This window comes from Ranitomeya variabilis, chromosome 2 (assembly GCF_051348905.1).
Source record: "Ranitomeya variabilis isolate aRanVar5 chromosome 2, aRanVar5.hap1, whole genome shotgun sequence".
Lineage (NCBI taxonomy): Eukaryota > Metazoa > Chordata > Amphibia > Anura > Dendrobatidae > Ranitomeya > Ranitomeya variabilis.
Window position 1 is genome coordinate 483,676,422 of NC_135233.1, and position 16,356 is coordinate 483,692,777.

Here is a 16,356-nt window from a genome sequence, read left to right on the forward strand (position 1 = left end):
TATGCTTTCTATAGGTAATTTCTGCTCTAATATTAGCCTAGCTTAGTCAGTTGTACTCCTAGTTCAGTTACTAGCTTTCTAAATGTTCATGCATAATGTACATCATGTGTTGTATACATTTCTGCTATACCATGCACTGATTGTATGTATATGATTGTTTACAGTTTCACCGCATCAATATACTACTCCGGTATAGCGGTTTAGCTGCCTGTATAGCTACATGACCCTGCCTCATTTAGTGAGGACAGAACAGTGAAACGGCATCCATCCAGCTAGTGGGATTCAGTGAAACGGCAGCCATCCAACTAGTGGGATTCAAGTCACCGGCTACACAGAGACTAAATACAGCTACAGCAATCTCTGCACAGCCAAGCACTTTCCCAAGACACCATGTCTCACAAATCACACAGGACAAGATCTGTTACTTCCATCTCCTCAAAGACAACATCCATCAGCAGCGCCGTCACCATTGCCCATGCAAATGCTGAAGCATCTAAAATGCAAGCGAGCTTTGCTGACCAAGAGATGCAACTTAAATTAGAGAAAGCACACCAGGATGACCAAGAGAGAAGGTCACAGTTAGAGAAGGCATGTGTGGATGCCGCCTTAGAAAGCCTAGCAGCAAAAAGGGAAGCTGCACAGCCCTCGCCGAAGCAGAATCGCTAAAAGCCGTGCAAAACCCCAAGCTGCATAACCGTAGCAGTATGTCGAGTCTGGAGTTTCCACTGCAAGACTCACCACAACGCACATCTCAGTATGTTAATGAACTTCCTGATCCAAACTATAACCCTGAACCAGAACCAGTACCAAAACAAGAATACAACATCTCCAGCGAAGTGAGCGAGAGTCATCATGAGGCTCAGCTCCAGGACAGAAACAAACTCGAAAACTTGAAGCAAAACAACTCTGCTAATGACTACCTTGCCTCTCACCAGGTAACCAACGTGGATCACCCTGCTGACACACCATACGTGAAATCGAAGCAATACGACACCGGCTGGCGCCACCCTGAGGACACTAACAGGTGCAAACGCACCTCACATCACTATCAGGGTGACCCATCACCAGTATACTCTGCTGACAACCGGTTCACGACAGAATTTGCCAAGTTCTTCACACGACGTGAACTGGTTGCCAAGGGACTCATGAAATTCACAGACCAAGCTGAAGGTTACAGAGCTTGGAAAGCTTCCTTCCAAAATGTCACTAGAGGCTTGGGGCTACAACACAGGGAAGAGATAGACCTGTTAGTCAAATACCTGGGAGAAGAGTCGGTCAAACATGCAGTAAGGATCAGAGACCTGATATAAACCGCCCTGAGACTGGCCTCAAAGAGATCTGGAAGAGACTGGATGAGTGTTATGGCTCAACAGAAGTAATAGAAGGAGCCTTGTTCAAAAGAATCGATGACTTCCATAAAATATCTAACAAAGGTCTCCAGAAACTTAGAGAACTAAGCGACCTGCTAATGGAAGTCCAAGTTGCCAAATACGAAGACAACCTTCAGGGACTTGCATTCCTCAAAAAAGCCAGAGGTGTTAACCCTATAGTCCAAAAGTTGCCCTACAATCTACAGGAGAGGTGGATCACACACTGTTCCACGTACAAATACAAACACAGTGTTCCATTCCCTCCCTTCTCCGTTTTTGTAGACTTTATACATCAACAAGCAAGAAACTATCCCAGCTTTGACTTTGCAATACCATATGCCACACCGTCACCACCTGCAAATCCACGCAGAACATCTGTGGCAGTACACAAGACTTATGTTTCTTCTCCAGGTTCTAATTACAGGTATGCTGGCTGCTCACAATCCGAGACAAAGGTGCAGGACCCTGACAAGCAGTGCCCAATTCATCAGAAGCCTCATCCTCTCCTGAAATGAAGAGCCTTCAGAGGAAAATCTATGCCAGATCGCAGAAGCTTCCTGAAAGAAAACGGTATCTGCTACAAGTTCTGCTCGTCCACAACTCATCTCGCCAAGGATTGCAAGGTCAGTGTAAAATGCACAGAATGTGGCACCACAGACCATAACACTGCTCCACACCCTGGCCCAGCTCCATGGAGTACACAAAACACGCCAGCTGACAGTGAGCATGGTGGGGAGAAAAGGAACACTGATACAGCTACACCAGAGATCACTTCACAATGTACAGAAGGCTGCAAAGGGACAATGGACAGTAGGTCCTGTTCAAAAATATGCCTCGTCAGAGTATACCCAAAAAGCCATAGAGACCAAGCTGTAAGACTCTATGCTATATTGGATGATCAAAGTAATCGATCCTTGGCTAGATCAACATTCTTTGACCTATTCAACATCAAAGGGCCAAGCACCCCCTACTCATTAAAGATGTGTGCAGGTGACAACAGCAGGCAGGAAAGCTACTGACTACCAAATCGAGTCCTTAGACAGACAATTCTGACTACCGCTAGCTACGATCATCGAATTTAACCAGATCCCAGACAACAGATCTGAAATCCCTACGCCAGATGTAGCAATCCATCATGCTCACTTGAAACGAATAGCACACCTTATACCAGAACTCGACCATCAGGCCCAGATAATTCTGCTGTTGGGGAGAGATATTCTGCAGGTTCATAAAGTGAGACGTCATATCAATGGACTCTACAATGCTCCCTATGCCCAAAAGCTAGACCTAGGATGGGTCATAATTGGCAACGTATACTTAGGACGCATGCACGCCCCATCTTCTGTGACAAGCATGCTAACAAATACATTGGAGAAAGGACGACCATCTCTGTTTCAACTTTGTAACTATGAGTTCCTTGTCAGGGAACTGCCACACAGCATCCAACTGCTCAACCATTTAATAGACTTTACTCACGACAGCAGTATAGTGTCGGGAAGCTGTAAGGATCAGTTAGGGTGCACAGTCTTCCAGAGAACTAAGCAGGACAACCAAGTGTCAATGTCGGTAGAGAATAAAGGTACCGTCACACTAAACGATATCGCTAGCGATCCGTGACGTTGCAGCGTCCTCGCTAGCGATATCGTTTAGTTTGACACGCAGCAGCGATCAGGATCCTGCTGTGATGTCGCTGGTCGCTGAATAAAGTCCAGAACTTTATTTGGTTGTCCGATCGCCGTGTATCGTTGTGTTTGACACCAAAAGCAACGATACCAGCGATGTTTTACACTGGTAACCAGGGTAAACATTGGGTTACTAAGCGCAGGGCCGCGCTTAGTAACCCGATGTTTACCCTGGTTACCAGCGTAAAAGTAAAAAAAACAAACAGTACATGCTCACCTGCGCGTCTCCCAGCGTCTGCTTCCTGCTCTGACTGATATCCGGCCCTAAAGTGAAAGTGAAAGCACAGCGGTGACGTCACCGCTGTGCTGTTAGGGCCGGAGCTCAGTCAGTGTCAGGAAGCAGACGCTGGGAGACGCGCAGGTGAGTATGTACTGTTTGTTTTTTTTACTTTTAAGCTGGTAACCAGGGTAAACATCGGGTTACTAAGCGCGGCCCTGCGCTTAGCAACCCGATGTTTACCCTGGTTACCCGGGGACCTCGGCATCGTTGGTCGCTGGAGAGCGGTCTGTGTGACAGCTCTCCAGCGACCAAACAGCGACGCTGCAGCGATCGGCATCGTTGTCGCTATCGCTGCAGCGTCGCTTAATGTGACGGTACCTTTAGTTGTTCTTAGAGATAATGGACAAGGGACTTGTTAAAGATAGGACCAACAGCTGGGTCGCACCTCTTCCCTTGAAAACCCACAGACCACGTCTACCGAACAACAGAAATAAGGCATTACAACGTTTCTCCTCTCTCAAACATCTACAAAAGAAACCAGAGATGAAAGATCACTTTTTCTCCTTCATGTCAAAGATTTTCGAAAACTGTCACGCAGAACTAGCTCCCACGCTCAAAGACTCTGAAGAATGCTGGTTCCTACCCATGTTTGGAGTATATCACCCTAAGAAACCAGGCCAGATTAGAGTCCTGTTCGATTCCAGTGCTAAGTTTAATGATGTCTCCCTGAATGACATTCTACTGACAGGACCAGACCTCAATAACAAACTGCTGGGAGTACTTATGCGCTTCCATAAGGATTCTATTGCCTTCATCGCTGACATCCAGCAAATGTTCCATTGTTTCCATGTGAGAGAGACAGGAACTTCCTAAGATTCTTCTGGTACAGAGACAATGATCCTACTAAAGAAGTCACAGAGTATCGCATGAGAGTGCACATCTTTGGCAACAGTCCTTCCTCTGCAGTCGCCATTTACGGACTCAAAAGGTTGGCTCAGGAAGGAGAAGCATAATACGGAGGAGATGTCAGACAATTCATAGAAAAAGACTTTTATGTCGACGACTGTCTGAAAGCCATGTCTTCAAATGAGACTGCCATCAGTCTTCTCAGGAGAGCCCAGGACATGCTTGCCTGCTCGAACCTTAGGCTTCATAAAATAGTCTCAAACAGCCAAAAACTCATGGAAGCATTCCCTTCTCAGGACTTATGTAATGGTCTCAGAGACCAGGACCTGGGGTCAGACCCTGCACCAATGCAATGCAGCCTCGGGCCTCTCTGGAATCTACAGTCAGACACTTTCACCTTTCAGGTCAGCCAGGAAGAAAGGCCTTTCACGCAGCTAAGTAGTTGCAGCTAGTAGCTTTGCTACTAAGAGACTTAACTAGGGAAACATCTGACTGGGATGCACCTCTGCCACCTGATAAGAGGATCCAGTGGGAAGGGTGGAAGAATTCATTAGCAGCCCTCTCCAACCTGAACGTGCCAAGACCATACACCCCTGTGCCATCTACAGAAACACAAAGCCAAAGACTGTATGTATTTGCAGATGTTTCTGTCAAAGCGATTGCCACTGTTGCCTACCTCAAAACTGTAGACTCCAAATGTCAGTGCCACATTGGGCTCATTATGGGGAAGGCCAAACTCGCACCACAACCAGAGCACACTATACCCAGGTTAGAGCTTTGAGCCGCAGTCTTAGCTGATGAGTTAGCGGAGTTCATCACATCCGAAATGGATATCGACCTGACACAGGCCAAGTTCTACTCAGACAGTAAAGTAGTCCTGGGATATAACCACAACAAAACCAAGCTATTCTATGTTTATGTCAATAGCAGAGTGCTACGAATCAGGAGATCAGGTCATTAGAAGCAGTGGCATTACATACTCACAGACCAGAATCGCGCAGATCAGGCATCTAGGGCAGTTGACGCAAGTCGACTAGGAAGCACAACATGGCTCTCAGGACCAAAACTATTGTACATTGAGGAATGCTTTTCAGACAACTTTGAACTTGAAGGAGAGGACTCAGACACTGAAATCTGCCCTCAGGTCTCTACACTTCATACAATGACCTCTGTTATCCAGCTTGGATCTTGCAGGTTCGACAGATTCTCAAGCTGGAAGTCACTTATTCGAGCCATTACCTGCCTGACTCATATAGCTCGCTCATTCAGGACCACAAGAACTTTTGACATGGAAAAATGTAAAGGAACAGCAAGGCTTACCCATGAAAGCCTAATGACCTTCATGGCAGAAGCTGCAGCTATAATCAACCCAAGACCCTTGGTTTCAGTTCCTAACGACACTGAGGTGCCCTTATTATTGACTCCAGCTACTTTCCTTATCCAGAAAACGGGACTGTCCAGTGCCCCTCCAGGAGGATTCGACGCTAAGGACCTCTAGAGGCGCCAATGGAGACAGGTACAAAGTCTTGCAAATACTTTCTGGGACAGGTGGTGCAAACAACATTTGTCTACCCTGCAGCCATGGACGAAGTGGCAATCTACTAAGCCTAATCTGAGCATAGGTGACTTTGTTCTTGTGAAAGACTGTCAAATTCACCGGAACCAGTGGCCACTTTATCTAGTTACCGCAACATTCCCGAGCAAGGACGGCAATGTCCGCAAGGTTGAACTAAGGATGACCAAAGGGAATGAACCTAAGACATATTTCAGACCGGTATCTGAACTGGTCCTATTGTTGCCTTCAGAAGAAAGGAGTAGTGACATCCGTTGATGTCATGGTATACTATATATTTAGCACACTCCAGTGGGTCTGAAGCAATAAGGGGTGTTTAATACAATACATACAGTAGTCACAAACGCTTCGGTCTGCAAAGGACCTTCATCAGTGTGCTATGAATAAGCGAGGGAGGGTATATGTAGTATCCCTTATAGATAATTTGCATCAATAGATAGGGTAAACAGGAAATTCTTGTTAGGATGATAGGTTACACGCTGGTAGTCAAGTCAGGGGAAGCCAGAAGGTGAGGGGAAGACGCGGCATCCACCGCAAGTCAGGGATTCCCTGACTTGTCCTTTGGGTGTGGTAAAGGACAAAGTGACCCTGGCTTTAAAATTTGTTTCCTTGCCTGCATCATCTCCTTTAGCTTACCTGATAGCTCACTGCTTGTGTGACTTCAACTGCCAGTCAAAGAAATCAGACAGTGAGCTATCAAAGAAAGCTAAAGAGGTTGAGGCAGTGCGAGGATATATCCTTGGGAGACAGTGGCACCTTTGTTGCTCTTTCATGTCCTGTGCATTTAACACCTCATTTGCATGACAATGAAAATGCTAATTACTCAGGAATGCAGCAACAGATAAGAGATATAAAAGTGTAGATGAATTTACATTTCAAAGACCTGCATGCCCATTATTGCCATTTGGGGGGTGATCTTATTGGCAGATTCCCTTTAAGGAGTTTGTAATACAATGCATTTTAGGGTGGGATGCACAGATGTTTTGCACTGTATGGCGGAGGTGTGCAGCAATCTGCCACTTTGGTGTAACTTACTTTAAATGATAGAGAATGTACAGAGGAGGATATAATGGACAGTCACAGTTTGTATGTTGGGAAGCATGGCATATATCAAAGGAGTTAGGAAAAATGTTTTTTGCAATATTTCTATATCTCGGCAGCGGTGGCAGTGAATTTAGTGAGACAGTGACCCAGGCAAGTTAAGTAAATGTTATTCATTGTCCAAATACTGCACACAGGAAATTTCTCACCTCTACATCGAAGCATCGAATGCACAAGTAAAGTCCAGTGCCACTGGTTATTGCAACCCCCCCACCCGTAGGGCTCTCTGGTAGAGTTGAGCGACTTTTACTTTTATAGGATCGAGTCGGGTTTCGCAAAACCCGACTTTCTCAAAAGTCTGCATATAAAAAGCAAAGGGGCTGACAGCACTCACTCCTCTAGGGCGCCCGTTCCTTGTCCAGGGAACCTTCCTGGATATTCCAAAATCATCCAATAAAAAATGAACAGCACTCGACCCAGGTGTAGAAATCTTCAGGTAACTCTTTATTCAGCCACAGAATACATAGCGACGTTTCGACCAGATACTGGTCTTTATCAAGCATGGATAGATATGCTTGATAAAGACCAGTATCTGGTCGAAATGTCGCTATGTATTCTGTGGCTGAATAAAGAGTTACCTGAAGATTTCTACACCTGGGTGGAGCGCTGTTCATTTTTTATTGGATGATTTCTCAAAAGTCGGGTCGGGTGAAATCGGCCGATTATTGCGAAAAGTCGGGGGCCGACCGAAACACGAAACCCAATGCAAATCAATGGGGAATCAAAGTCGGCAGTGAGTGGAGGACAGGAAAACACCTACAGTGCCCATTTTAATGCCAAAAACATCAATTCTTGTTACTTAAGCTTGTCAATCTTAATTTACCTTATAATAATAGCTAGACATTGAAAATTGGGGGTCATTTGGCTAAAGTTGTGGGGGGGTAGGGCTAGTTCAAGTTTTTCGAGGACCCAGGAAACGCGGAGTACGTCACGGCGGTGGAGCAGGGAGAGGTAAGTATTTCTACTTGGCAGTGCTGTGATCCTGAGCAGGGGGGCCACTCATTCGCATTGGCACTGGCACAGGGCCCCTCAACGTACGGTGGTGTGTTTGACAGCGGGGTTGCCTCCCACCGGCAGAGACACTTTTGCGTACTATGAGGGGCCCTGTGCCAGTGACGTCGCCAATGAGTATGCCCCCTCACCTGATAAAGGAACCTGCACTTTCATCTGCACCTTCCTCTTTGTCCCCGTGTAAGGTGGTATAGTATGTGGGAAGGGGAACCTGACTTTCAGCAGGGTCAGATTCTGGCTGTGTAGAGTGCAAGGGGAATGTAGTGGTCTGGGTCAATGTACCAGCAGGCTCATCTAACAGTGGCTGGGCAATGGGCAGGATGAGGAGGAAGCACAGATATAGGCCCAAATAATAATGTAGGCTCAATGCAGTTCAAATGTGGTAACAGGACTAAACAGGCGACATTGCTTTGTTCAGTGGAGGACAACTGTAATGAGTGGCAGACACAGTTAGTAGGCCCAAGTAATAAAGTGGGCCAAATGCAGTTCAAAATTGGTAACAGGAGTAAACAGGCGGCACTGCTTTGTTTAATGGAGTAGAACATCAAGGAGCCGCAGACACCGTTAGTAGGCCCAACCAAACAAGTAGGCCAAATGCAGTTTAATATCCGAAACAGTATGAAAACTGAGGCTCAGCTTTGTTCAGTGGAGGAGAAAAGCAAGGAGCGACAGACACCGTTAGTAGGCCCAACCAAACAAGTAGGCCAAATGCAGTGTAATATCCGAAACAGGATGAAAATTGAGGCTCAGCTTTGTTCAGTGGAGGAGAACAACAAGCAGCGGCAGACACTGTTAGTAGGCCCAACCAAACAAGTAGGCCAAATGCAGTGTAATATCCAAAACAGGATGAAAATTGAGGCTCAGCTTTGTGCAGTGGAGTATTAAAGTAAGGAGCGGCAGACACCGCTAGTAGGCCCAACCAAACAAGTAGGCCAAATGCAGTGTAATATCCGAAACAGGATGAAAATTGAGGCTCAGCTTTGTTCAGTGGAGGAGAACAACAAGCAGCGGCAGACACTGTTAGTAGGCCCAACCAAACAAGTAGGCCAAATGCAGTGTAATATCTGAAACAGGATGGAAATTGAGGCTCAGCTTTGTTCAGTGGAGGAGAACAACAAGCAGCGGCAGACACTGTTAGTAGGCCCAACCAAACAAGTAGGCCAAATGCAGTTTAATATCCAAAACAGGATGAAAATTGAGGCTCAGCTTTGTTCAGTGGAGGAGAACAACAAGCAGCGGCAGACACTGTTAGTAGGCCCAACCAAACAAGTAGGCCAAATGCAGTGTAATATCCAAAACAGGATGAAAATTGAGGCTCAGCTTTGTTCAGTGGAGTATTAAAGTAAGGAGCGGCAGACACCGCTAGTAGGCCCAACCAAACAAGTAGGCCAAATGCAGTGTAATATCTGAAACAGGATGAAAATTGAGGCTCAGCTTTGTTCAGTGGAGGAGAACAACAAGCAGCGGCAGACACTGTTAGTAGGCCCAACCAAACAAGTAGGCCAAATGCAGTGTAATATCTGAAACAGGATGAAAATTGAGGCTCAGCTTTGTTCAGTGGAGGAGAACAACAAGCAGCGGCAGACACTGTTAGTAGGCCCAACCAAACAAGTAGGCCAAATGCAGTTTAATATCCAAAACAGGATGAAAATTGAGGCTCAGCTTTGTTCAGTGGAAGAGAACAACAAGCAGCGGCAGACACCGTTAGTAGGCCCAACCAAACAAGTAGGCCAAATGCAGTTTAATATCTGAAACAGGATGAAAATTAAGGCTCAGCTTTGTTCAGTGGAGGAGAAAAGCAAAGAGTGGCAGACACCGTTAGTAGGCCCAACCAAACAAGTAGGCCAAAAGCACTTTAATATCCGAAACAGGATGAAAATTGAGGCTCAGCTTTGTTCAGTGGAGGAGAAAAGCAAGGAGCGGCAGACACTGTTAGTAGTAGGCCTAACCAAACAAGTAGGCCAAATGCAGTTTAATATTCAAAGCAGGAGTAAACAGGCAGGTTGTAGGCCCACATTAAAAAAGTAGGCTCCAAGCAGTTCAAAAATGGTAACAGGAGTAAACAGGCGGCATTGGTTTGTTCAGTGGATGTCAACTGTAAGGAGTGGCGCAGACAGACTTAATAGGCTTAAAATTAAAAAGTAGGCTCAGTGCAGTTCAAAATCAGTTACAGGAGTACGCAGGCGGCATAGCGTTGTTCAGCGGAGGACGATTGTAAGGAGTGGCGCAGACAGACACAGGTAGTAGGTCTAAAATAAAAAAGTAGGCTCAATGCAGTTCTAAACTGGTAACAGGAGTAAACTGGCGGCATAGATTTGTTCAGTGGAGGACGATTGTAAGGAGTGGCGCAGACAGACACAGGTATTGAAAATAGGAGCGATCAGGTCTATAAAAACTACCAAATTTTATTAATACATTAGAAAATCCAATAAGAATTATATGTAGCAAAGATCATAAATGTATACAAAAGACAGTTGCAGGAAACAAAAACCCAGAAGGGAAGGGACCCACACAGTTTCACCTGCCCGATTTGTGACATGAGCTATATCAAGTAAAGTGCCAGTGCCAGAGTATATCACATTCAACAGATAAGCAGTAACGTCTCACATCATTCAAAAAAAGTTTTAAGGACAAACACTGCTTACCACAGGTGGAACTAAGAGGGTCCCAGTACCGGGCGTGGATGCCCCGAATACCTCGACGCACGTTTCGTGTGTCTAACACCGCTTTCTCAAGGGTAATACAATTGTGGCATAGCAAGGACCTTTTAAGATCCGCCAGTCGGTCACATGGTACACAGGTGGCCAACCACAGCGGGGAAATCAGTGCATGCGCACCGCCCACCGCAGGTCCCGGCAGGTACAGGACGCGTCAACATTGCCGCGCACGCGCGGGGAGGGAGAAACCAGTCCCCGCACGCGCGGACAAGGTAAGAGATGCCCCGCTGCATTTCAGGACACTGGGAGAGCGATGCGCACGCGCACCACCGCTGCACCACCGCTGCACCACCAATGAATTAAACTATCCCAAAATTGGGAGCGAGTGCCACCAGCCACAGAGATAAGCTAACTACAATGGACTAAGTGGCAAATAGTGAATATATAAATCCAGACAAAGAAGCAGGTAATACGCTGTATATTAAACATGCAGCTCCAGCCAAATGCAACAGTCCAATGGTGAATATGTTGAATCAGTAGTCTGTAAACTAATGTCCGTGCTACAGATCTTGTGAGCGTATCCCACATTTTGCCACTCAGAAGTCGATAACCAATAAAGGACAATGGATCTTACTTAGTATCCTGCTAACAGAATAAACAGACATAAGAAAAACAACATTAATAAAATAATATAAAAATATAAAAACAAAAACAAAACACACCCTACATAAAAGTTGGGGGAAATGACAAGAGGATGCAATAGATATACAGGCGCATCATACATGCAACATAAAAAGGGGGGGATTGTCTTAAGGAGGGAGAGGTCAGTCACTGTCTTGGCTGCACAAATGTCCGGCACATGCTCACACACACACTTTCTCAACTCTCTCGATGTAAGGCCAATATATATTTTGGAGCAGCCACATGTAGCATAGTATTTAACATTCATATTGCCACATGAGATACGATATCTAATGTCAAACTGTTTCCTACCATCGGAGGAGCTAAACGTGGTGCTGCGCAGGACATTTGTGCAAGCCAGACAGTGGCCGCAAGGAAAGGACCCAACAGTAGGGCCCCTAGAGCCAAATGGATTACGAACGGTAGAAATGTAGTGACTGTCAACCAGGAGGTCCTTCAGATTCCTTGATCTCTTGGCAGTCATTAAAGGAAAATCACCCAGTGATGCACCTAAACCTGGTTCTGCACTCAAAATAGGCCAGTGCTTCTTTAATATCCTCCTCATATCCTCCCACTTGTGACTGAATGTAGAAATGAATCTTATAGACTCTTGATTTCCGATCCGAGTTGTAGCCCTGTAGGATTTCAAGAGATCACTATGTGGAGTGGCCCAAGCTCTCTGATAGCCCCGCCTAATACATCTGTTTGAGTAACCACGTGCAGAAAACCTATTTTTCAGGTCTGCGCTTCAAATTTGACATCTGATGAGCAAATCCGCCTCATCCGTAGGAACTGACCAAGCGGGACAGCCCTAATCATGGATAGATTATGAGCAGAGGACACATGAATCAGAGCGTTAACAGATGTGGGTTTCCGATATACATCTGTCTGGATGGAACCCACATTATCAACTTCAAAAGTGACATCCAGAAAGTTCACCTTTTTAACACTATATGTGTATGTCAGATGAATATTAAACGAGTTCTGATTCAGTGTCCCCATAAATTCCTCAAGCTGCTGCACCTTCCCGTCCCACAAGAAAAAGACATCATCAATATAATGATGCCAGCACAGCACATGGGAAGCGGCCTGCGGGCCCTCGTCACCAAAAAGGAATCTCTCCCAAGAGCCTAGGAAGAGATTAGCATACGAAGGTGCACAGGCCACGCCCATGGCTGTGCCACGCCTCTGTAGGTAAAATTGGTCCTTAAAGACAAAGAAGTTGTGGGTTAGAACGTAGTGCAGCAACCTGAGGACAAGTTCACACAGAGGGCCATCCCAGTCGGAATCCCCCAGGAAGAGGCAGACAGCCTCGATGCCGTGATGATGGTCTATACAAGTGTAAAGGCTCTCCACATCAGCTGTCACTAGTAATGTGTCATGATCCACAAGAATGCCATCGACCCTAGCCAGGGCGTCCGTAGTGTCACGTACATATGACGGCAATGTTTCCACCATGGGTTTTAAATAGAAGTCGATAAATTTACATATCGGGTCACATAAACCACCGATACCAGACAAGATCGGGTCCCCGGGGGGGTCGAGGGCATTCTTGTGGATCTTAGGTAATAAGTAAAAGGTTGGCACCTTAGGGGACTTAGCCGTGAGACAGTCAAGAATTTGTTTAGTGATTATACCATCATCCACTGCACTAATCAATATCTTCTGTAGATCGATAGAGAAAGAAGCCATAGGGCTGTAGGACAATCTGGAGTATGTATCAGGGTCCCTTAATTGTCGTAGAGCCTCGCGCTCATATTTATCATGGGGCCAGATGACAATGTTCCCCCCCTTGTCAGCCGCCTTAAAAACAACATCAGGAACAGCCTGAAGTTGTGTAATTGCTACCCTTTCTTCACGAGTGAGGTTATCAAACCGCCGTCTCGTAGAAAGCCCCTTAAAATCTTGAGTCACAAGTTTAGTAAACTTCTGGTAGAATCTTATAAAAATCAAGAGTCTATAAGATTCATTTCTACATTCAATCACGAGTGGGAGGATATGAGGAGGATATTAAAGAAGCACTGGCCCATTTTGAGTGCAGAACCAGGTTTAGGTGCATCACTGGGTGATTTTCCTTTAATGACTGCCAAGAGATCAAGGAATCTGAAGGACCTCCTGGTTGACAGTCCCTACATGTCTACCATTCATAATCCATTTGGCTCTAGGGGCCCTACTGTCAGGTCCTTTCCTTGCGGCCACTGTCTGGCTTGCACAAATGACCTGCGCAGCACCACGTTTAGCTCCTCCGATGGTAGGAAACAGTTTGACATTAGACATCGTATCTCATGTGGCAGTATGAATGTTATATACTATGCTACATGTGGCTGCTCCAAAATATATATTGGTCTTACATTGAGAGAGTTGAGAAAGCGTGTGCGTGAGCATGTGCCGGACATTTGTGCAGCCAAGACAGTGACTGACCTCTCCCTCCTTAACCCCTTAACGACCGCCGATATGCCTTTTAACGGCGGCCACTAAGGGTACTTAAACCACAGCTGTGGAAAAAGTGAATAGCGCCCCCCAGAATCGGATTTTCTCTGGGGTCTCGGTTACCGGGGGTAGCCGAGACCCCAGAGAACATGATTCGGGGGTTTTTTACCGACCCCCGAGTTGCGATCGCCGGTAATTAACCGTTTACCAGCGGTCGCAAAAAAAAAAAAACGCGATTTCCCGTTTAATTTCTCTGTCCTCCGATGTGATCGCACATCAGAGGACAGAGAAATGGGGTCCCCAATCGCCTCCGATAGCCCCCCGATACTCACCTGTCTCCCCCGGTGCTCCTCGTGGCTCCCGATGGGCGCCGCCATCTTCCAGCAAAAAAATGGCGGGAACATGCACAGTGCGCCTGCCGGCCGGCACCCGGGATATCTTTGGGGTCTCGGCTGCCTGTTTTGCGATCGCCGGTAATTAACTGTTTACCAGCGACCGCAAAAAAAAAAAAGCGATGTGTAATTCTCTGTCCTCTGATGTGATCGCACATCAGTGGACAGAGAAATAGGGGGATTCGGGGACCCTATCATACTTACCGTTGTCCCTGGGTCCTCCTGTGTCCTCATCTGGCCACCGGCTTCTTCCTTCTGTAAGAAAATGGTGGGCGCATGCGCAGTGCACCCGCCATGATCTGCCGGCCGGCAGCTAGAGGAGTTGGGGCTAAATTTAGGGTTATGGTTAGGGCTAGGGTTAGGGTTAGGGCTAGGGTTAGGGCTAGGGTTAGGGCTAGGGTTAGGTTTAGGGTTAGGGATAGGGTTGGGGCTAAATTTGGGGTTAGGGTTGGGGCTAAATTTAGGGTTAGGGTTGGGGCTAAATTTAGGGTTAGGGCTGGGGCTAAATTTAGGGTTCGGGCTAGGGTAAGGGTTGGGGCTAAAGTTAGGGCTAGAGTTAGAGTAGGGGCTAAATTTAGGGTTAGGGTTGGGGCTAAAGTTAGGGTTAGGGTTGGGCCTAAAGTTAGGACTAGGGTTGCGGCTAAAGTTAGGGTTAGAGTTGGGATTAGGGTTGGCATTAGGGTTATGTTTGGGATTAGGGTTAGGTTTGGGATTAGGGTTAAGGTTAGGGTTGGGATTAGAGGTGTATTGGGATTAGGGTTAGGTTTGAGGTTAGGGTTGAGATTAGGATTAGGGGTGTGTTGGAGTTAGGGTTCTGATTAGGGTTATGGTTGTTTTGGGGTTAGGGTTGCGATTATCCTTAGGGTTGTGATTAGGATTATGGATCGGGTTGGCATTAGGGTTAGGGGTGTGTTGGGGTTAGGGTTGGAGTTAGATTTGGGGGGTTTCCACTGTTTAGGTACATCAGGGGGCCTCTAAACGCCACAGCCAATTTTGCGCTCAAAAAGTCAAATGATGCTCCCTCCCTTCCGAGCTCTGCCGTGCACCCAAGCAGTGGTTTACCCCCACATATGGGGCATCAGCGTACTCGAGATAAATTGGACAACAACTTTTGGGGTCCAATTTCTCCTGTTACCCTTGTGAAAATAAAAAGTTGGGGGCTAAAAATCTTTTTTGTGGGAAAAAAAATATTTTTTATTTTCACAACTCTGCATTATAAACTTCTGTGAAGCACTTGGGCATTCAAAGTTCTCACCACACATCTAGGTAAGTTCCTTGGGGGGTCTTGTTTCCAAAATGGGGTCACTTGTGGGGGGTTTCTACTGTTTAGGTACATCGGGGGCTCTGCAAATGCAACATAACGCCCGCAGACCATCCTATCAAAGTCTGCAATCCAAAACGGCGCTCCTTCCCTTCCGAGCTCTGCCGTGCACCCAAACAGTGTTCCCCCCACACATGGAGTATCAGTGTACTCAGGACAAATTGGACAACTTTGCGGTCCAATTTCTCTTGTTACCCTTGTCAAAATAAAAATTGGGGGGCTTAAAATCTTTTTTGTGGAAAAAATTTGTTATTTTTATTTTCACGACTCTGCATTATAAACTTCTGTGAAGCACTTGGGCATTCAAAGTTCTCACCACACATCTAGATAAGTTCCTTGTCAAACAGAACTGACGTAGATCCACTTAGTAGCCACATTGCTGGCCTCTGGTCTGTGATAGCTTCACACAGCCAGGCATACGTCCGCAGCGTTTACAGCTCTGCTACATGTGAAAACCAAACACAAACTGGACACACCCAAACCTTCACTACAGGTTTGAATGAAAACCATGGCCATGGACCACTTGTAAGATAAGGATTTGAGGGAGAGATCTGTCCCACTACCACCCTACAGATCTCTCTAAAAATTAAAGCCCATGTCTGGTTTTCCTAAACTGAGTTGTTCAAATAACTTCACCCAGTCGCCACTTAGTTTTATTTTGCATGGTAACCACAGCTATCACTGTGTTTACAATTAACTTCAACGGTCCAGCATACTTCTAAGAACTTTCTGGGGTAATCATAATGGTGCTCGCACTGCTCGCATATAATTCCCCTCACTGTCCCACTATATATACAGGCTTGAGAAAGGCTCATTGTGAACCGAAACGTCGCCACACTCTGTTGGTTTAAATAAATCCACCTTTCACTAGAAGCTATTGTAGTGTTGCCTTCCTTTTCCATGATATATATATATATATATATATATATATATATATATATATATATATATATATATATATATATGCACTGCTCAAAAAATAAAGGGAACACAAACAACAGAATATAACTCC

At 46.0% G+C, this 16,356-nt stretch overlaps 1 protein-coding gene across 1 annotated transcript in view; it reads right to left on the minus strand.

Annotated features, from left to right (window-relative positions):
- LOC143806870 (uncharacterized) overlaps positions 1–16,356 on the minus strand; it is a 347,780-nt gene that overhangs the window by 318,115 nt on the left and 13,309 nt on the right. The window lies entirely within an intron of this gene.